Genomic DNA, 24,880 nt, shown 5'->3' on the forward strand with positions numbered 1-24,880 from the left:
GACAAATAAAAACATATATGAATAATGTGTGGACCTCAATTATTATTATTTTTTTTTTACCAATAAGACACTTTAAAAAATAATATAGTTTGTTTATGGTTTGTAGTGAACCATAAAAAAGATTTCCGGTACGTGAAATAAAATATAGAAAAAATATATATATATTTCAGCTAGTTAACTAAGGCAAAATTTATAATTTTAACTAAAACTTTACGTTTAAAAATGTAAATAACTACAAATGGAAAAAAATATGAAAATAAAAACTGATGCAAATTATTAATAAAACTATAATAGCATCTCAGTAATACTAAAATAATACTGATAAAATAATAATATGAAATAAAATATAAATCCTGTGCTATGTCTTTTTAACTCGTATGCAGTCACATTTGAGTCATTTTATTTCATGCAGATATGACTATTAACAGTCATATATCATACTGAAAATTGATGATGATAGTTAAAAGTGCTCATGTGGTAAAAGGTTGTTTGCTTTAGTGTCTCTCTCTCTCTCTCTCTCTCTGTGTGTGTGTGTGTGAAGTATATATATATGTATATATGCAGCCAAGAATTCCTACATGGATGACTCCAGGGAGAATTAAATCTCGCCGAGCGCCTTTGCCCTGGAAGAATCTGCTTGACTCTGTTTATCTGTGCTGTGTTTCACATTTCTGGAAGCACTTGAAAGTTGTTGTTTTTTACCCCCAGAGACACTAGATGGCAGCCTAAGACATCAAAAGAAGCCTTTATTTTATGTAAATTAGTTTCAGCAAACATTTAAATGTGTGTCTGACATAACGATAAATTGAATCCTGTTCTGATACTGTATGTTAACAGTTTTATAGCTCTAAATTAAGACAAACTTATATAATATAGACTCAGGAGGCTGAAAATCTTCATATCACACCTCAATCAGAGCAAAATCAAATTGCATGAGAGAGAGAGAGAGAGAGAGAGAGAGAGAATTATTAACAATATTTAGAATGTTGGAATTTAAATATTCAAATTTGAATTAATTTTATATAAATTACAAATTTCTTATTTGAGTGATTATTTGATCAAACTTCCAAAATCAAGAAATTTTATTTAAAAAAATGCATCTTTAAATTAAAGAATAAAATATCAATTTTTATATAGAAATATTGGAATTAAAATATTTACATGAATAAATTACAATTTCTTATCTGAGTGATTATTTATGTGATTTATGCTAAATTAAATGCATCTTAAAATTAAATATATATATATATATATATATATTTCTTTTAGATGTAACTGTTTGAATTAAATGTGTCAACTATTCAAAATTCATGCTCAGAACTGTTTTTTATTAAGCTTTGCTTAACATGGGCTTTGTGTATATATAATGCACCATGTCATTCCAAGCATACTTAGCATGCTATACTAAATGAATTATTGAAAGAATATGTGAATAGTTTTCTTTTCAGCTTCACTTTCTCTCTCTCTCTCCTCTCCGGCATCTGCTGCTCCTCTGACAGTCGACCTTTTCTCTGCGAGTCTCTGCTGTAATCTGTCTTTCTGAGAGGCAGGAGTTGTGCCAGATAGCTTTATTTCTGCAGTCTGAAGCAGCAAATGGATTACACATTCAATTAACACACAATCCCTCCTGCGCTCGCAGCCTCACGGGCATTTTACATCCAGACAATACGGCATGCTTTAACAACACCAATATTCCTTTACAGCAGCGGTTGTCAACCTTTAATGACCTGAGATCCCTCAACGTGACAAACCTAGAGGTCCAGTTATAAAACAAAGTAACCATATTATAATTTATTTTGTCAAATTAAAAAGATCATATTTTAAAATGAATATATATAGATCAAAATAATAGATTTGAAAAAATGTACATCTTTTTTTATTAGTTTTTCTCAGGCCACAGTCTCCCTGTAGTACTTTCATGGGCCCCTAGGGGTCTGTTGACCTTCTTTTGAACTCTTTGGCTTTACAGGATGAAACTGAGTTTGTGACTAATAACTCTGAACTGCAAAAGTGTGAAGGTGTCACACCTGTTCACTGTGAGCCTGCAGCTAAAGGGCACAGGTCTGTAGAAATCTCCTGAGGGACTGAAAATCTGGAACATGGCTGTGTTTGGAATCAAACAGTAGCTTAGTACACACTACATATACTGTAGCAATATATGTTATATTTAGTTAGTGAATAGTATGTGAAATTTTGCTATATGCAGCAACAAACATTTTGAAACAATATTGACATTTAATCAGACAGTAACATTTTAGAAATAGTATATAATGGGTAAAATAATCAAATCACTCTAATAAGAAATATTAAATTAGGTTAATAAATTAGTATATATTAGATAGTAACATCTTATAAATAAATATGACACTGCACAATACAATTAGCATTTTTTTTATTGCATGTAATTTAGCATTAAAAATCTTAATTGTCAGCACTAATATTCACTCAAATAAGAAATTTACATTCAATAAAAAAAATATATTTTAATTCCAGCATTCCAAATCCTAAATAAATCTAATTAATATTCTAATACATTTTTTTGTTAATTCATTACTTTAATTTAAATAAAATTTCTTAACTTTTGGCAGTCTGATCTAATAATGAAATCATTCAAATAATAAATGTAAATCTACTTCAAACATTTAAAAAGTGAATTTAAATTCCAACATTCTAAAGATGTTAACTAATTCCTTAAAATCTAAACTGCTAAAATCTAAAGCCCAGTTTCATGCATACAGACTCAGAGCATTTTGACACTACACATTTTGCAAAAATAGTATGCTAATATTATTTTCCAATGTCATTTGTTGCCTGAGGTGCTATTGGTTGGTTTATGCTGAGCTGTCACAGACGTTTGGCTCGTTCGGCATTTCTATGCCAGTCAATTCACTGAAGGTCGATCTCAAATACTACTCCAGAGCGAAGACATTGGCACAGTCTGATGGCACCGCATCTTCCAGGTGGAAGCCATTTGAGCGAGCGCATTTCATGCAACATTAAAGAGAACGCAATCAGTCGAAAGTGCTCAAAGTTCCTTCAGAGATTTGCAGCAAAAGTCTGCCCTGTTATCAGTATTCTGTCTAGTTCTCCCGATTTGTCTTTCTCTCAGATTATAGCTTTGTGTGATGAACAGAAGTCATTATTTACTGATAATATCACATACTAATTTTATAATGCTTTGATCATGCTTTTCAGACTAAATTGGAACAGAACAGTAAAACATTTTTTTTGGTTGACTATCTATTTAAATTAGCATTACATTTTCAGAAGGCCGTTAGCTGCTGCATCTTCTGTTTATGGAGGACACACAGCAGACTGTTCAGTATGCATCATACTCTACATGCCCGTATCTATTTTTTACCATCCCTTACTCGCCTAAATGTTATATGATTTACAGAATTCCACCAAACAGGCTCGAGTTTCGGTGTGGTTTAGGACGCATTTCATTATTCCCTCACTAATTGTCCTGTGTCTTGTTCTGCATTGTTTCTTTGCATTTCCCCCTCGTCAAATTTTAAGTGATAGTCTTAATCTCAGTAAAGGCACTGCAGTGTCATTGTGCATTCTGTTCACAGTTCACACATGGAAGCTTGTGTTTGTGCATACTAGTGGAATTTGATAGTCTCAAATGAAAAAAAAAACCTTGTTGTTGTTGTTTGTGTCCTGTATCTATGGTTTGGATGTATCATTAAACTGAATAACCAGTGTTGGATAATAAAATGGTACACATGCATTATCACACATATTTGCATGCAAACACACAGCAGCCATCTAGATCATACTAGAAATTACAGAAGAATGCCATGGCAATCGCCTAGCAACCACCCACCCGCCTTAGCAACCATGCAACAACCATCTACAACAAAACCTTGGCAACCACCAACAACCACATAGCAGCATGGTAAAATCACTAAGAACATTTTTGCAACCTCATAGCAATACATATATAACAACACCCCAACAACCACCAAACTCACCTTAGCAACTATATACCAAAACCCCAACAACCACCAAACCCACCTTAGCAACTGTATAACAACACCCCAACAACCACCAAACTCACCTTAGCAACTATATAACAACACCCCAACAACCACCAAACTCACCTTTGCAACTATTTATTAACACCCGAACAACCACAAACTCACCTTAACAACTATATAACAACACCCAAACAACCACAAACTCACCTTAACAACTATATAACAACACCCTAACAACCACCAAACCCACCTTAGCAACTATATAACAACACCCCAACAACCACCAAACCCACCTTAGCAACTATATAACAACACCCCAACAACCACCAACTAGATAACACCCTAAGAACCACCAAACTCACCTTAGCAACTATATAATAACACCCCAACAACCACCAACTATATAACAACACCCCAACAACCACAAACTATATAACACCCTAACAACCACCAAACTCACCTTAGCAACTATATAACAACACCCCAACAACCACCAACTATATAACAACACCCCAACAACGGCCAGCTATATAAAAACACCCTAACAACCACCAAACTCACCTAAGCAACTATATAAAAACACCCCAACAGCCACCAACTATAAAAACACCCCAACAACCATCAAACTCAGCTTAGCAACTATATAAGAACACCCCAACAGCCACCAACTATATAACAACACCCCAACAACCGCCAGCTAAATAATAACACCCTAACAACCACCAAACTCACCTTAGCAACTATTTAACAACACCCCAACAACCACCAACTATATAACAACACCCCAACAACGACCAGACTCACCTTAGCAACTATTTAACAACACCCCAACAACCACCAATTATATAACAACACCCCAACAACCGCCAGCTATATAAAAACACCCTAACAACCACCAAACTCACCTTAGCAATTATATAACAACACCCCAACAGCCATCAAACTCAGCTTAGCAACTATAGAACAACACCCCAACAACCACCAAACTCACCTTAGCAACTATATAACAACAACCGGCAACTATATAACAACACCCCTACAACGACCAGACTCACCTTAGCAACTATTTAACAACACCCCAACAACCACCAATTATATAACAACACCCCAACAACCGCCAGCTATATAAAAACACCCCAACAACGACCAGACTCACCTTAGCAACTATTTAACAACACCCCAACAACCACCAATTATATAACAACACCCCAACAACCGCCAGCTATATAAAAACACCCTAACAACCACCAAACTCACCTTAGCAATTATATAACAACACCCCAACAGCCATCAAACTCAGCTTAGCAACTATAGAACAACACCCCAACAACCACCAAACTCACCTTAGCAACTATATAACAACAACCACCAACTATATAATAACACCCTAACAACCACCAAACTCACCTAAGCAACTATATAACAACACCACATCAACCACCAAACCCACCTTAGCAACTGTAAAACAACACCCCAACAACCGCCAACTATATAACAACACCCCATAAGCCACCCAAAAAACACTAGCAACCGCATACGAGTACCCTGGCAACCGCCCACAACCGCTTAGCAAATACTGAACAGAGCTCTGGCAATCATCCAAAACAATATTAGTGCCCTAGCAACCACAGAAAACAGCTTTTCAATTATGCAATACTCTAGTAACGCAGTCTTTACACTGAAGCAGTATTCAGGTGTTCTTCAGAGAATGTCAGCATTATGTTTGTCTATAATTTCCTCTTTGAACAAATGTATGATTGCGTAACAATCTGTTCTGGTCTCATTATAATGCTGAGCTGGATATAGATGTGCATGTCATCATATTATATACACACTGTGATTGCGAATGGAGATGTTGTGCTGTCAGTGTTGTGCTCACATTTCCTGACAGGCAGGAGAAGGAGCCTCCAGTCTAGCTATGATCACTAACATCCCCTGCTTCTGACTGTGTTTTTCCAAGCATCATTACCCATCAGTGTACATGTAAACAGCGCTGCAGTGGATCATGGGTGCACAGCAGAGCTCCAATGAGATGTTTTCCTGTTAACGAGGAGTCTCTAACTGGTTCGTCGACTTACTGCGTCACTCATTAGCATAAAGATAGAACAGAATGAACGGATCATTCACGACTTTCACAGTAAACTTGATTTTTGTATGTTGTAAAGTTAAAGGCCCAAAATTTTAAATATTTGATAGTGTAAATTCATGGAAGTGGGCCTGGCTGCTTCACCCAGAGGAATCTTTTGTCTTGAAGCAGAAGCAGACGAGGTTTAGCCGCTCTGACGTGAATGACAGTACAGAGGAGAACTATGTCAGGTCAGATTTAGTCTGGCTGCTTTACTCTCTCTGATCTGAGACAGACATGTTTTTGGGCCCATTAACCCTGAAATGAAATCAGTGTCAGGTCAATCGTCATTCCTCCCCTACCTCTGTCTTTCAGTATCGAGACGGCTGAAGGTTGAGCTCTCCAGCCAGAGGAAGTAGAAATTATGAACTCTAAACTCATTGACTGGCAGGCAGCACATGCACAGACTCAGTCAGATATATATAGTATATATATATATATATATATATATATATTTTCACTATCAAAAAGAAATACACTTTTTACTCTGCTTTCATTTTCTGTAATAAGATCAAATCTCCAGCTCTTCTGTCCCGAGGGCTGATTTGGGAACACGAGGCTTGTCGTCTCTGACAAACATCAGATGATGGTCATCATGACGGTGGTTGTTCCTCGTTAGCCGGCGGCGGTGTGTGTCACAGTTCCTGTAGTCCTGACCTGTAAGATAGCATTACCTGAACCGCAGAAAACAGCACAGAAAGGCCAGCGCTGTCAGAGAATGTCCTACATCCATCTGAAAGAAATGTGCGTGTGTTTTATGATCAAACACGAAAGAGACATGAGGATGGATGGACTACTTCTGCTGTATCCCACAATGCAACGAGCTCAACCTGACCTTCCATATCCACTGTGTTGAACTATTTAAACAACCATTTTTAGATGTTTCAAATGGCAGAATGTGCATCTCATTGCATATTTACTTTAACAAATGATATGCAATTATCAAATTGGTTAAATGCATTTTTTAAAATCCAATGTCTTCATTTTTAGTAGCGGTATCAAATGAGGTGTTAAAAACATGTTGAGTGTGCGCTGCATTCTGAAATTCAGTGTTGTACACACTATATACTGTGCATTTTGAGTTTCATTTCCATTTCCTGTATATTTCCATGCAAATATATATTATATAAATATAGAATATTCACATTCTGTGGACAGCAGTGTTTTTATAGTTACTAAAACCATAAAAAAAATCCATTACTTGAAATACAAATAAATATATATACATTTGCCTTTAGTTTAACAATTAAAAAGCTGTATCTAAACTTAAAATTGATTTAAAAACTGTACTGACAGTATAAAAATTACAAAATCAGACAACAAAATTAATAATAATAATAATAATAATAATAAAATAATAATAATAATAATAAAAATGTATTAAACACTATTATATTATAATAATTATAGTTATAAAGTTATATTATAGATGAAACATTAACATTATTTGAACAGTAGGGTTGTTAAAGTTAACTTAATCTAAAACCATTTTGAAATTGTTACGTCAAATAAAATATTAACTGAAAAAATGTAATCAAATGAGAACATTTCTAATTTTCATTTAGTTTCACTCAACTTAAACTAAAACTGAAATAAAATAAAAAAATGAAATGATACAAACTTCCTGTATTGAAACAAATGTAAAAAAAACAATAAAATTACAAAAACTTTAAATAAAATAAAAAGTTAGATTATTTTTACCATTATAGTATTTATAGTATTTTAATGATAATAATATAACACTAGGATACAGTAATGCACACATTGTGTAGAAACAATTTTCAATCAGAAATTGCTAATACATTTCACAAACGATTACAAATAAATAGCAAGTAAAACATAAAAAAAAAAAAAAGTATTTCCTTGTAAAACATATTCCACTAATATGTTTCATTTACGACTTCAAAAATCTAATTGTACATTATACTGCACATTTTTACATACAGTATATCAAATATCAAAATCTCACATACTATGCAGTGCACAGAAGTTGCAATAGTAGTACAACAGTATGCTGTCACGAACAAAACAAGAGAAATGAGTGTGAGAGAGTAGAAACATGAAGTGCACAAAGCAATAGTTAGAGTGTTATTGCACAAAAAGCTCTCTGTTTCTGTCAGCTGTCTGATGTTTGTCTTAAAGAACAACCCCGCTGAGGAAACATGAACATGAGAGCGGTCCATTACCATTCACCACAGCGTGACGTGATGATGTGATGTGCTCACAGACTGACTGACAGCTAATATGCAGACGTTTTGTCCTCTGTTTTCATTTCTTTTCAAGAGGGTAAATAACCAGTAATAAGTAGATGACATTGTGGTTCATTCGGCTGGGGATTCGAACACCATGGGTTTAGCAGCTCAAAGCTTCGTATGGCTTTATTGTGTTCCTCTATCCCTCAACAGCACTTGACAATAACCTTGCAGGAGGTTATGATAGAGCGCCTTATGATAAAGAACACCATTCAGCATTCGTGTCCTTATCGCACTGTACATAAAGCTTATTTTGGCTTTGTAAAAGCTCCGTTCTTGCATGAAATCCTGTTAGAGCGGTTGTAAAATACACCTGTGGTGGGATATTGCACCCTTCTGCAAGTAGAATAGCCTTCAGATGGAGGTTCAAATCTATACGCTTTGCAAACCTGTGCTTCCAGTTGTCAGACAACATGGTTGGATTTTGTCCTAGCATATAATGCAAATATATAGACTTTAGGATCAGTCAGATTTGTAAAAAACAAAAACACACACAATGTATTAAGTAAGGATGCATTAAATTGATCAAAAGTGGCACTAAAGGCTTTTATGATATTTATGTGTGTGTGTTTCTTGAGCAACAAATCAGCATATTAAAATGATTTCTGCAGGATCATGACACTGAAAACTCAAGTAATGATGATGCTGAAATTTCATTTTTAAATCACCAGAATAAATTACATTTTACAATATATATATATATTTAAATAGAAATATATGGAAGCCTGTTACCATTAAGGAATAAAATAAATAAATACAACTATTGTAACTTTTCCTTATAATCTCAATTTTTTATCTCAAAATTCTGACTTTTTTATGAGTTGTTATTTTTTGTCACAATTCTTAATTCACATCTCACAATTCTTTTTTTCCCCCACGGAATGAACAAAAAAAATTAAGATTTTTCTTTTAAGATCACAGTTCTTACTTTTTTCTCACAGTTGCGAGTTAATATCTCACATTTCTGACTTTTTTTCTCAGATTTGCAAATTCATGTCTAGCAATTTCGAGTTTATAACTTGTTATTCTGAGTTTGTATCTCACATTTGTGAATTATGTGTTATAAACACAGGGAGGGAGAAAGAGTCTTGGAATTGTGAAATAAAGTAGCAGTTATAATTATTTGTATTTTTTATTCCATGGCAGAAACGAGCTGAAATAAAGAAAACAGTTTTTACTGTATTTTTGCCTTGGTAAACATTAAAAACTTCATTCAAAGACATTAAAAATAATATAAAGATTATTATGTTTATTAAAACATCTTTTGTTGCCGTTGTTGTTTTGTAAAGCATCACTTAACCCTTTACTGCTGCCATCAAATCAAACTCTTGTACTCTTTGCATGACCTGAAATATAAACCACTCCAGATGTAGGAAATATGAAGCAATATGTCTTTGTTGACCATATTACACTTTTTTTGTGTGTGTGTTGTCCGTGGACCACCAGTGAAAACACCTCTGCTATAAATCCCAGCTTAATTTAGTTTACAGCGCACAGTGTCTGTCTCTGTTGAGTTCAGCCTCAGTGCTGCTGATTCAATCCTTTTATTGTACTTTTTGAGTCTTATACACACACACACACACACACACATATATGGTCATCATTGGAGAAAAATGCTTTTTGCAGGCAGATGATGTCCCTTGACCCTTATACTCTTAGCAATGTAGTTACATTTTCTTACACTGCCATTGTCCTTTACACATAACTTGAATGATTTCACATAGACCTGTACACATAATTAACAAATAATTTTGCAGTTGTGAGACCATGCACCTGAGGTGTCACAGTCTATCCTCGTTGTGACCGTTATTTCTCTAATGTTTGCTTTGTAAATGCATGCATCACTGTACTAATTGTCAAGATATTCTTTCTAGCTGACAGGTTCTGCTAATTGGCAATCAACCTCCTGTGGTTGTTGCAGCTGTATTTATAATTTCAGATTTAATTACATTGAAGTCAGGAGTGTCCTTTTGTAGTCTTGTAGTTGTTTTATTCATAATCTGTGTCGACAATGCTCATACAATGTAACATGCAAATGCATCGGAAATAGATGCATTGTAATGACCAGCACAGCACTACATGACACTAGCATTGCAGGACATACAGAAATAGATGGGTTTTTCCAGCACACCACTGCCAGGTCAGGCTCCGTATCCATGTAAAAGGTGCTCAAATGCAGCTCTAAGAGTGAGAGCAGATAAATACTTTAGGTGCCATTTACAGTGATGAAACTCAATGGACTGCTCACCTCTGTCTGAGGACTGAAGGATGAATATTAATAAAGAAGCTTTAAAAGGAAAGAAATAGAGAATAGTTTGGCTAAGAGAGCCTGTCCTGCAAAAAAAAAAAAAATCACATAAATCAATGCACTATCCAATGCATTACCAGTAACATTTCAACCCAAAATCAAAAGATGAAATCAAATGTAGATTATTAAGATTAATTTCACTACTTAAATAAGCACTCAAATTCTCTAAAAAATGGTTCGATATCATTTAAATTGTAAATTATTCATGCATCATTTATCATATTAAAAGAATAAAAATTGCATTAATTATCATAAAATATTTTCGTTAAAAAAAAAATGCAATAAATTGATAAAATGGTCTTCTTTTGAATGCAAAATATAATTTCTTATTGTTCTGTATGACTTGTTAGTGAGATGAGCCATGTGTAGGGTTATGGACGGGTGTGAGAGACAAAAATAAAATGCAAACGAAAAACGATGCAGATGGCAAGTTTACGTCAAAAGTAAAGGAAAGGGATGAGTGGGCAAAGGATGAAGTTACTGACATTTCGATTAGACCTGGAAAGGTCTTCAGTGTCCCAAGATACCAGCGTTGTTCAACTTTGACCTCTAGTACAAAATCCATGTCCATGTCTTCATGTTGCACAAGTATTTTTTGCTTTAATTTCCATTATTTGACTTTTCAGCACCACAAAAACAGTATTAAAATAATAGACACTCAAATGCCATATACAAGGGACTCTTGACAAGAGTATATACAGCTACAAACTCCTACACTCACAAAGAGCTTTTGATTTGTTCTGGGAACTGGAGCAGAACATCCTGGACTAAAAAAAGTATAGCGTTCAGAGTCAGTACACTTACAGCGGGAGACAGGGATGAAAAACAAACATGCCGCCTCATATCTTTGCTGTAACATAGAAGCGAGATGCTGAGACATCAGCGTAGCCGAGCAGAAGAGTATGATTAGTGTTTACTTGAGGTGTGACCAAACATATCTACCGCGCTATAGCAAAATCTCTACATTTCCACCGCCACACAGTATAAACTAGCATAGAGAATGGAAAAATAATTTTCACACAAGGTGTATAAATGAAAACCTGGTGTGAAATCTCTTCAGAAGCTGCTAATGACAGCCATGGGCAGGTTCGCTTCTCCAGATGCCGACAAAGAAAAGACGTTGCCAGTGTGTTTCCTTGGAAACTCCTTGAATAACAATCGCTGCTAGCTGTTTGTTGATGTTGCCAACTCTTCCAGTCTGATGCATGCCAGCGTGTGCCTGTGTTTCAAGAGTGAGGCCACTGGTGTTGAACATATGCTTGGCAGCGCCGCATCTTATTGAAGCCAAAAGCATGCAGCCTTGTGCATAGATGTTTGCAGTTGACCTGGAGTCGCTAAGCTACTAAGCCACGCCCTAAAAATCATTACTGACCAATCAAACCTTAGCAAACTGTTATCTCTTTTTAATTGAGTCCAACAGACTGGTTCTGTAGGTAAAAATCCCATTCATTTTCTCCATAGGGGAATTGATTTTTAATGATAAACTGTTCAAATCGGACCTACTTGGAGCTAAAACGCTGTTAATCAATGGTTTATGCTCATTATATCTCATTATTTCAACTTATTTTGAATTAGTTGTATTCAACATTTGAATTCTAAGTGAAAAACTACATTACCCATGATTCTGCAGAAGAATCTCCACCAATCAGAGAGCGGAAACAAAGAAATTGAACCAAAAAACACCAACTCCCATTAAACACTGCTAATTAATTAAGTGAGTCTCTTTATGCTCTCAAACTTCTTATATAGTTGTGTATATATGCATATTTGCAATGAATGTAAAATTATGATTTTATATACATAATCAATCTATTTAAATCAATAGTTTTATATTTATCTATCATTTGCAATGCTTCATAAGATGATAGTTGTTTCCCTAATTAAAGCCATTAATTACACAGCCTTGTACCTTTTTCTTGTAGGTTTTTGCTTCAGTTCAATGTTTGTGATTCACCTCAAAGCTGGTTGGTTTGGTTTTAACAAATACTATTTTTTTAATCTCTTTGGGAAAAATTAATTGAAAAATACATTCATTCTGATTCAGTCGATTAAAAACTGCTTGATTTAGCCATTTCTTGTAAGAAAAACTAACCTAATCTCATGAGAGAATGTAACTGTTTAACAAAGTGGTTATTTCGTATGAATACATACGATGTGATTTGTACGGAAACAATCAATCATTAAAAATCACAGCCCCGTTTGCTAAATGAATCAGTGTTTTTGAACAAATCAGTTGAGTGAATAATTGACCCTCAATTGAATCATAATGAGTCAGCATTTTAAACAAATCAATTGATTGAATGATTCAATGACCCATTAATAAAGTCACTTGTTTTGTTGCTGAATGAACCATTGCTTTTGAATTAATCTGTTGAATGAATGATTCAATAAATGTATACAAGAAAGTTCATTTATAAACCTAACAGTAAGTGTGATGTAAGCAGATCATACAAATCTGCACAAATGAGATTGTATTGAATTAGCAGCCAGTTCGGCAAATGTAAAATAGTTACGAATTGTGTGTTGGAAAAAATTTACATATAGGTTCAAATCATGGAAGAATAAAATTTTACTCAACATTGTGCCATTTCTAAGCAACTAAAGCAACTTTAACCAAGGGAGGCGGAGCTTAGTGAAGTGTATTCTGGGAATTTGAAGACAAATAAGTGTGTTAAATTTAGCACATAATTGTTAATTTATTGACGGACAATTGACGAATCCAACTTGTTGTGAACAAAGTGTTGTGAAAAACTCCCATGGTGCCTCGTTCTCAGCCAGCGTGCAACTTCACATGCTTAAAGAAGAAAGTCACAGCCAAAAACTGTTTAGCCATAAATACAGCGGTAAAGCAGAACTGGTGCTAGTGCCAACTCAGCCTTAGTGAAGCATTGTGACGTCCCCCATTCAGTGTATTTTCCCTCTGAGAGCAGCACGAATGTTTACTCTCGACACTTTTCCACTTGTCTCTCGAGACACTCGCCGTTGCAATCTAATGTTAAGAGACGCTATAAAGCTCTGCAGCTGATTACACGTTGACTCACTCGTGACCTGTCATTTTGAGTGCCAAGCGCTGGATGTCAAACGTGGACTGAACATTAATGCCAATGTTTCCAAAAGCTATTGATGGCATCAGATGCTACACTGCAATTAACTGCTGCTAGTGTGTAATTCACATGGCACCATCCTTAGAAGAAAATACAGGTTGTGGTTAGCTGTGTTTGCTAGGGCGAGCAACACTATTGCTAGTGCTTATACTTAGGGCATGTAGTTAGGTTTGTGACCTGGTAGCTTGTATAACTTTTCTATGCATCAGACCTGTGTATGTCAGAATTGTGATATCGGAAAATGTACATCTATTGACAAGAATAGCACAGAAACTCAGAAACCTCTCAGATCATCCTAGCAAGCACATACAATTTAACATTGAAGCAATGTCTTCAAACAACCCTCGTAAGAGTATCTGTGTTTCTGCGTAAGAGTAAAGTCAGTCTCCTTCACTTTCTCTCTCACTCAGCTGCCTGGCGACGTTGCCTTGGCAACTGCATTGCATCTGTGAAGTCGGTGGAAGTGCTTTCCTGACCATGAGAAAACACACACACACACACACACACACACACACACAAAGTCAAGGAGGGACACCGTGATGACTTCATTTTCTTCTCTAAATGAGAGTATATTGCTGGCATTTAAGGTAATGAGCATAAGAAGAATTTCCCCTGACACTCGTCTCTCTGATAGATACAAGCCCCGCCCACTAAGACAGAGAAGAACCAATCAGCATCTAGCATTTTGTTTGTGGAGCTCGAGCGTGAAAGCCATTTAAGCTGCTTATAATGGCCATCTGAGCTTTAGCAATCCAGGATCAGGCTGCTTGATGAGGAGAAAATACTGAAATCTAAAGTTCAGAATTGGCTGAAGAGATTTTTTTCTTCAGTAGAAGAGTAAAGAAGATTGCTGAAATGGAAATAAGCATCTGCCGTCAATTTGAGAGTCAAAAAAGCACACAGAGGCAACACTATTAATACTAGTGGCTTCTGGTGATGTATTGAGATATATAGAAAAGTCACCTGGAATGGCCTGAGTACATTAACAGCAAATTTTCATTTTTGGGTGAACTGTAGCTTTAAACTACAGGATTCATATTAAAACTCCAAACGTTGTCGTTTGCACGTGAACACTGTGTCGGTCTCTAATGGGACTTGATTGTCGGTGTGTTTGAGATGTCAACTTTTAAAGTTGGTGTCTGCATTATTTCACTGCTGACCTCATTCTCCATCTCACCATGGGAAACCTCACACATATAGTGCATGTAGAAATGAAATACTCCTATTTTTAGCACAGAGCTGCATCCTCGCCGTGTGCTTCACCACCAGCTGTGCTTCAGGTCGACACGCTGACACGTATCCAAACGCTGCTGGCTGTGTGTACTTCCTCTAGAATCACTGTTTGATTTTGCTTCACACTACTCCAGATAAGATAAGGAGATGAGCATCGCTTGAGATGCTGAAGAGCGGATCCTGTAGCAGCTCGACAGATGGGTTTTATATCTAGGATTGTATGGCATTTAGAACTGAATTCAATTCAATTTACTTTCAGAGCTCTGATTCATTGACTGTATAGAGAACAGGGTGCTGAATTTGAAAGGAATGATAGCTCTATTTATATATATGAGAGAGAGAGAGAGAGAGACCATCTACTTTTTTAGGTAAACCACTTCAATTGCTTGGTAACACAAATTGCTAATCAGTCAATTACATGGCAGCAAACCAATGCATTTAGGCATCTAGATGTGGTGAAGACCAAACCGAGCATCAGAATGTGGAAGAAGGGGATTTAAGTGACTTTGAAAGTGGAATAGTTGTTGATGTCAGTGGTATGAAAAAGAGAAAATATCCAGTGAGTGGTCAGTTGTGTGGATGGAAATGCCTTGTTGATGTCAGAGGTCAGAGGAGAATTGTCAGACTGGTTCGAGATGATAGAAAGGCTACAGAAACTCAGATAACCAAGGTATGCAGAATACCATCTCTGAACGCACAACATGTTGAACCCTGAAGCAGCAGAAGACCACACCGGGTGCCGCTGCTGTCAGATAAGAACAGGAAAAAGAGGCTACAATTCACACAAGCTCGCCAAAGCTGGACAATAGAAGATTGGAAAAGTGTTGCCTGGTCTGAACATGGAAAAGAACATGAAATAATTGATTCATCGTGTCTTGTCTCAATGGTTCATCCTGCTGGTGGTGGTGTAATGGTGTGGGGGATGTTTTCTTGGCACACTCTGGGCCCAAATGAGCATCGTTTAAATGCCACAGTCATTGTTGCTGACCATGTCCATCCCTTTATAACTACATTGAACACATCTTCAGATGGCTACTTCCAGCAGGACAATGCACATGTCACAAATCATCTCAGACTGGTTTCTTGAACATGACAATGAGTTCACTTTACTCAAACGCCCTCCACAGTCACCAGATCTGAATCCAGTAGAGCAGCTCTGGGATGTGGAGGAACGGGAGATTCACATCATGGATGTGCAGCCGACAAATCTGCAGCAACTGCGTGATGTTATCATCTCAATATGCACCTAAATCTCTGAGGAATGTTTCCAACACCTTGCTGAATCAATGCCACGAAGAATTAAGGCAGTTCTGAAGGCAAAAGGGGGTCAAACCCGCTACTAGCAAGGTGTACCTAATAAAGTGGCCAGTGAGTTTTTTCAGATTAATTAGTTCAAATTAATGCTGTGATTATTTGTTGATGCAAAACTTTTGTTGTTCAATTCAGTATCCTGTAACCCAATTCATTTCCGATTCACACTTCCAACTAAAAGGAAGCCAATTCTGTTGCTCTGCAAGAGAGCTGTGAGCCAGAGCTATGCTAATGAATCTCGTACACAGGAAAGCTAGTGCTTCCCCGCTGACTGAGGCCGGCCAGGAGCCCTGAAGAATCCTCTCGATGGTCATGCCATGCCTGTCCCAAAAAAGATGAAAACAGATGATTATTCATGGCAGCCATGCAGGGCCGGAGGCAATGATCTAAGTCAACTTTAATCACAGAGATTAGAGACACCAGGGGCACGGCCGAACAACACCTAGCAAAGTCTGTCTGCAGGGCTCTATTTGAAGACGACAAACTTCATGTAATATACATGAGCGCATTCTCATTTAGATACACCACACCAACGGTAGCCCAGGGCTGAGAGTTTAGGATGCTAGACTGGTGCTTTGTGAGGAGAATCATGAAGAATTAAACAACTCTTGTTCCAATTCCACTTAACAATTCCGGTTCTATGCCAATTTAATGGTCAAAAAGACTCACAAATATTCGACTGAACCAAATCAATAAAGTATTTGAATATTTCTGACCAATTCATTCATAGATTTGTGAATCTGTTTGACTGATTCAATTAAAAATTTAAGAAACTTTAAGAGTGATTCATTTGCACATTTGTGAGTCCTTTAGACCAATTCATTTAAAGATTTTTGATTCATTCGGACTGGTTAATTCATAGATTTGTGAAGCTTTTGACTGATTTATTAAGAGATCTGTGAATCTTTTCAGTTAACTTATGTCTTTTTGATCAATTTAATATAAGAGTCTTCTTGAGCAAATTATTAATACATTTTTGAGCAATTCTTTAAAAAGATCTTTGGGTGTTTATGACAGATTCATTAGAATTTGTGAATCTTTTTGACCGATTTAAGAGAAGAGTTGTGAAACTTTTTTACCAGATTGTTATGAATCTTTATACTGATTCATAAACACATTTATTTTGGCCAATTCATTAACAGTTTTTTCAATATTTTTAATCCATTCATTATAAGATTTGTGAGTATTGCTGACCAATTTAATAGAAGATTAATGAAGCCTTTTGACCAAATATTTATTTTTTTGATAAATTCATCATAAGATTTGTTACTTTTTCTGACTGATTCATTAGTGTGACTCTTTTAAACTGATAAAAGATAGTTAAATATTTTTGATGAATTCATGGTAAGGTTTTTTAATTTTTTTAATCAATTTGTTTGTCAGTCAGAATACACTGGTTGTGCTTTATGTTTGTTAAATTTTTTTAAATAGAAATGCATTGTTTTTATGCCATTTCTATTACTGTGGACTTTGAGTATTTTAGTATGTCGTTCTGTCCACATTAGATGAACCTTTCCTCCATGATATCGATGTGCTGCTGGTTCATTATGAATATTATCAAGTTAATTTTGAGCTCTTCAACAGAGGCCATTTTTAGTATGAAGGTTAAAAGGTTAGAGCCACATGTATAATCAGCCGCTTCATTCCAATCTCTTCTACATCTTATTATAAAGACAGGCCAATTCCTCTCCTGTCATAACACCAATCGACTGCTATTTTTTGTTGAAGAAACTAATATTCCTCACTAATTACTGCAGGAGCAAATGATATGATAGGATTTCTCAGGTGGCGTGGTGTTCAATTCATGTCCACACAGCACCTGTCTGGGTGTTTGGAGATGCTGTACGTTCATCTCGCTCTTAACACAGACTCCCTGAGCAAATACCTTGCCCCTCAAGGTGAGAGACCCTCTGAATACCAAATCACTCCTGCCCCGTCCTGTCAGGACCCATTCGGCGGAGCATCCATCTCCCCCAGCTCTCTCCTCTCTCAGATGAGGGTTAGAAAAGGCATTGTGGGTAATGATATGCCATTATCTCTTTGCTTATGGTGCATGGCATCTAATGGCTCCTGCAAAATGTGCATATGGTTGTTCACCAGCTTCAGGTAGTTGAGCTGAAAGATGTGTACAGGTTATGATATCAACATAATTAAATGGGACTAAGTTGTGGATTAATGCTGGAGAGTTATAGCAGATATTCTAGATGATTTTGCATGAATTAAATTATTGTTTAATTATATATATATATATATATATATATATATATATATATATATATATATATATATATATATATATATATATATATATATATATATATATTAGGGATGCACGATATTGGATTTTGGCCGATATTCGATATGCCGATATTTTCACAATAATTTTGGCCGATACCGATATATATATATATATATATATACAACACGCCCCCCTATCGGTTTGGCTCATCGGCAGAAATATTCATATCGGCCGAGGCCGATAATGGTCATTTTAAGCTTTTATCGGCCGATACCGATGTTGTGCCGTTATTATCGTGCATCCCTAATATATATATATTAGTTTTACTGTATTCCCAATACCAGACAGTAGGAAATTCATCCATTAGGTCCAAGGCGTTAAAACAGACTTTTTTTTCTATTTCATAAAAATGGCCAGCTGAACTTGAAGGCTGATTCTGAGAAATTCAAAGGTCATGGGCGATGAAGAGCTCTTCAAAAATATATCTACATACCCAAGATGAAAACAGACAGTTGTCAAAGCCACTTTGTTGTGCCTCGAACACATCTCTTTCTGAGCTCTCATAATCTGCCACTTTTGTTTAGCAGAGAGATACTATTGAAAATCCCTGGCGGCGGATGGATAAAGATTATCATTAATCCTGTTTCTCTTAATAAGAATTTCATACAAAGCAGCTGGTGCATATTAAACTGAGAGCAGAGCAATAAAAGGTGATGCACTATTTTTTTCACATATCACATTAACGTGCAAACAAATGCACGTGCACTGAGCCTTGAAGACACGGTTTTGGAAAAGTTTCCCAAATGCCTCTGCTTTGAAGCGACACATTTTCTCAGTTAAACTTTATTTGTGTACTCTAAAAGAAAGTCCATGTGCAAAGCATGGTTGTTGAACTTTAATATGTTGTTGAAAACTGAGGTTTGGCCACGTTTGAAGTCCAGTTTGGAGGAAGGAGAAGGTACAGTCACGCGGGTGAGGACACATATGGAAATGTGTCGGTCACTCGCACTTCATTCAGTATGCTTTGAGACTGAACACCTCTGGAAAACTCATTAAAACAGCTAAAGGCTCTTATAAAGTCAACATGAAACAGCGTTCACCATTCGTTTAGCTTTCTCACTAAGTTTAAATTGCAGAAAAGCAATAGTGAGTAACAGCGGAAAGCCATTTCCACCACAGGAGAAAGAAAAATGATCTCACAGTTTGACTTTTTCTCACAATTCTGAAGGAAAAAAGACAAAACTGCAAAATATAAACCCAAAAAGTCCACATTGTTAACTTAGAATTCTGAGGATAAAAGTCATAATGAAATATTTAAACTCAATCTGGAAGAAAAAAGTAAGAATTGTGATTATTTAAACATTTACATTTTTTTTTTTTTTTTACTTTCTAAAAAAACTAAGTTGTGAGATAAAGTCACGATTATGCAATCTTTTTTTTTTTTTCATTTTTATTCCATGCCAGACACAAGAATAACTGAATTGCAAAATGTAAACTGTAAATGGAATTTTAAGAGAAAGTCAAAATTTTGAGAAAAAAAGTCAGAATTGTGAGATTTCAATTTAGAATTCAGAAGAAAAAAAAAGTAAGAATTATGATTATTTAAAATTGTAGTTCACAATTGTCATAAAAAAGTTATTTCATAAAAATATACATTTCATATTTAGTATTTTGTGGTGGAAACAAAAAAGTCAGAATGGTGAGATGTATACTTGGAATTATGAGAAAAAGTCTGAATAATTAAAATCTAATTAAAAGTCGCCATTACTTTAAAAAGTGTATTTTTGGGGGGGGGGGGTGCAATATGATAATACTAATAATAACTTGGACAAATGAAGCAGACATGGAGTTTAATTTGCACTCTTGAACATGACTACTAGAAACTTTAGTATGAAACTGTGTTTGCAACCTGTTTAAACCCAGTTAAACAGGATATTCAAGGAGAAAAAAAATATTTAGAAACTAAAGTCCATTTTGAGAGCTTAAGCAGAGTAAAAAAATCAGTGATGATCAGATGAGGCAATATGAGCATCTAGCACATGTTTCCAACAGGAGCTAGTATTAGCAGGACATCTGTCCATACATTATAACATGCATTTCTTCTTTCTGATGCTCTATTCAGCACGTCAGTATCCTCCACACCTCTCAAACAAGCAGATGACTCTGTCTCTGCTGCATAAATGCAGTATGACTGCAGGAGATGTAGGAACTCGAAGCCAACAGATGCGTGAAGACAGAAGATAAATGATGGATTTTCAGGAGCACAGCATTTGTTTCTTATTTTCATCAATGTCGGCCTGAGGTTGTACATTATCCTCTTAGCGATTGAGTTCAAGTGAGGTGAATACAGCAATGCAGAATGCTGATTAACGTAATTATCAGGCCTGTTTGCAATTATGCTACAAACGAGAGTTAGAGAGCTTTGATCCTGAGCATGATGACTGTGTGCTTCAGGACGGAAACTGGAGGCACCAGCTAAACTGCACTGCATGCAATCATTGCAACACGGTAATTTCTTTCTTTTTTTTCAGATTTTGTATTCATAAAACAAGGTTTTGGATTTTTTTTTTTTTTCTTGTTTGTTAGTTACTAGGACTGGGTAATAAATAATAATAACAATAATAATAATAATAATAATATGTAAAATTAATATTTAATATTTTCATTTTCTATATAATTCATATTAAAATGCAAATATTAATTAATATTTAAGAAATACATTTTAATATAAATTAACCTTTATAAAATATATTTTATCTAAAACAAACGTCCATATCAACTAAGAATGCAAGAAGTAAATAAAGCATATTTTCCACACTGCTTTGCACTAATTAAACACAGCATTATTTAATCCTTAATCAAACCTATTAACTTTAATGCCATTTTTTTTATTAATGTTTAAATCAGAGATGCTTTTAAAACATTAGCAAACACCTTCGCATTAAGGCGGTGAGTTTTGCATATGCAAACTCTAATTATCTTCAGGAAATGTAGAAATGCAGTTCAACCAAAACTAGCCTCGGACCAGAACATTAATTAATCAGCAGAATTAATTTATCTCGTAAAGTGCGTTAGTTGGCTGTCCATTTATTACTGTAAATATGTATGAGCAGATGAATTATGAATGATGGTAATGCATGTCTTTGTGTATGGAGCACTCTGTGTCCGTCTCTGAATGATCTACAGTGCATCAGAGGCTCTCAGGGGAGTTGGTTCAGCACATTCAGATGTGACCGTCACTAAAAGCGGCTCTTTGAAGTTTCACTATATAGTGCTCAACTGAGAGAAAGAGACATCAGGATTCTGTAAGACGGCTTTTGAGTTTCTTCAACAATGCCACAACAACGTCACAACTGCTTTGTTGTGATCTTCTAAACTGATCTCGGCTCAGTGAAAAACTTGCTTTTGGATCAGCACAAAATCCATGCAAAGAAAAACTTTATTATAGTAGTATAGTAATAACCATGATCAGGAGACATCAAAGCGGTGCAGATAAATGCAGTGATGCATCAGTCACGAGCTGCCGAGCCATTACAATTCTTCAATGGTTAGCTATGACGAGCAGAATAAGTTTAATTACTTTATTTTCATCCCAAAAGTAATTTCTTGACCCGCTCAAGCAAGGGTGATGCATCTAGTATTAATAAAAGCAAACTTGGGGCACAATCTGTTAAACCCTTCCGTAGATTAATGTGGATGTGAATTCACTCTCTCACCTGTTCAGCTCTTACCAGCACAGTAATGCAGGATAAATAGCTCTGATATGCCAAAAACAATGAGCTGATTTTATCGCTAATGCAAATGAATACACTATTTATGAAGGTCCAGTTACATGAACACAATTTCACATAGACAATCTAATGAAAGAACAGATTGTGTTTCATCACACACACACAAAAAATAATAATCATAACTGGCTCTCTCTCTCTCTCTCATATATGTGTGTGTGTATATATATATATATATATATATATATATATATATATATATATATATATATATATATATATATGACATGCATAAGATTTATAATGATAACCATAGGAACTGCATAATATCACTTAGAGCCAGATATAGATGATGAGGCGTGTCATGAGTGACACTGTGGATACAGATGCTGTACCTCAAACATGATCTCAGCAGTCCTTCCAGAAACACAGCTTTCATTATCAGCGGATTACAGCTTTCTGACAGAAATCCACCTGTCGTCATCCAGTAGCACCTCATTCATAGTCTGACCAACCTGCGGGAAAACTGCAGAAAGACCAAGTCCAGAGAGCATCTGAGTGCTTGAAGTTTCATGAGACTGGAGTTTAAACCAACAAAGAACAGACTGGTTTAGGACGATCAGGACCTAATACAGTTGTTGTGAAGAGAACAGGTTGGAATAATAAAAGAGGCAAATGAATAGCAGCTTAGAAGTGTTCACCTTACAGTTCAGCTTATTCTGAATAAACTAAGGCACAAAACATGCTCTTTAAGTGCATAAATGCAAACATTTCCAGCTACACAAGCTCGGTTTTGTGCATTGCTGTGATTCTCAGTATTGCCACTGTATAGCAGCATTATCACGATATATCTTTCACAGTTTTATTTTTAGCTCAACTATGGAGCAACAGTTTGAAGGGAATAGTTCTGAGCAAGTTAGTAAGTTGCAATGCATTCATGTCGGCATTAGTACATTTGCATAAAAATATGCATGTTTCTGCTATGTATATTTTGCACTGATCAAATTTCAATCATTTTCTTAACATTTTCTGTTTTCACTTTAATGTTAAAATAGTCATTTTGTTGTGCATTTTAGTAATTTATACTATTTAAATTTGAGTTATTTTAATTTTAGTTTTTATAGTAGGCCCACTGTAGTACTAAAACTTTAGCACTTTTGAATTTTAATAAATTAAACAATATGAAAATGATAAATGTTGACTTGGCAAAAAAGCTGAAATAAAACAAAGTCTTATAAATGTGTCATTTAATTTAGTTTCAGTTAACGTTTATTTTGGTGTTTTTTCATAGCAACCCTGATTCAGATTCATACTGCAACATTCTTGTCACTCATTCATTAATATAATATACTGTATGTACAGCATAAGAGCGATTTCACAGCAGCTTATGCTTCAATAAATCATATAGCCGGGATAGGGATTAAATGAAAGAAAATACAAATCTGGCTGTACATGCATTTCATAAATGAGGCCGCAGATTTCAGCTGTAGTATGATCTGTGATATGGCCATTTCTGCTTGATGAATGTGGTTGATTTTAGCTACACTGGGAAAGTCACATATTTATTTAGAAGTTTGTTCAGACGCTGAAGGCGGAAACGCGGCTCAGAGATGCAAAGTTTCCTCCAGATGTCTTTCTCCCAAAGGTAATGTTGGTTTCTCATCTCACAGCTGGTGCTTCTACACTGCTTTGGGCAACAGCGACACATCACAGTTTGAGAATACCAACCTCTGTAGAAAATTAAGATTATTTTACTTCGGTGAGAGGAAGATTTTGTGTAGTTTGGAACAGAAGCTCTCACAGCGATAAAGATGAGGTAATTTTATATGTGAGTTTTGACCACTCAGCCTTCAGGACGCAGAACAGAGCTTCGTGGGAACATTTGTATGGCTGAGGAATCTCATTCTGACGGTACCCATTCACTGGCCAAGAACGACCCAGTGCAGAGTGGTTAAAATCATTAAGTGAACAGCTAGCCATGTATTATCCCACTTGCATGGTCATTTGCCAGCATTGACAGTTTGCAGTGCAATATTTGACCAGAAGTATAAAAATGACTTATTTTTGCGTCAATAACAGCTTGTTGATTAAGCTGACCGGTGCATTAAAACGGTTTTCTGTCAGCCAATCAGAATTGAGTATTCAGGCAGACCATGGTATAACTACATATTGGATGGCATGAGGGTAAATACATTTTCAGAAAATTATATATTTTTGGGACTTTGGGATAACCTATTAAAATCACCAAGTAGACAAAGTACAGTATCTTTACGTCTCGTGGGTGATAAGAGAACAACCTCTGATCTTAGATCTAAAATCAAAAGAGAAAGGGTGGATGAGATCAGACAACATAACATATAGAAGACATTCATCTGCTTTAATATCACATTCACAGAGGTCAGTTTAATTTACTGCAGACTAAAAGTATTCTCATTGGGATTCAACATCAGTTCCTCGCAAGATTAGAATTCATCAGCACTGAGAAAAACAGCCTTTAAATGTTACTTCTTATTAATCGAGATCAGTATTCTTTAGAAGTACACACGAAAGATCAATACGTGCACAAAGATGTGAGCTATTCACAAATATTATGCAGA

The 24,880-nt window shown here is 35.7% G+C and overlaps 1 long non-coding RNA gene across 2 annotated transcripts in view; it reads left to right on the forward strand.

The window, feature by feature from the left end:
• Positions 1-24,880, forward strand: part of LOC127978898 (uncharacterized) — a 71,843-nt gene that overhangs the window by 5,030 nt on the left and 41,933 nt on the right. The gene's annotated exons all lie outside the window — the stretch shown is intronic.

This window comes from Carassius gibelio, chromosome A4, assembly GCF_023724105.1.
Source record: "Carassius gibelio isolate Cgi1373 ecotype wild population from Czech Republic chromosome A4, carGib1.2-hapl.c, whole genome shotgun sequence".
Taxonomy (NCBI): domain Eukaryota; kingdom Metazoa; phylum Chordata; class Actinopteri; order Cypriniformes; family Cyprinidae; genus Carassius; species Carassius gibelio.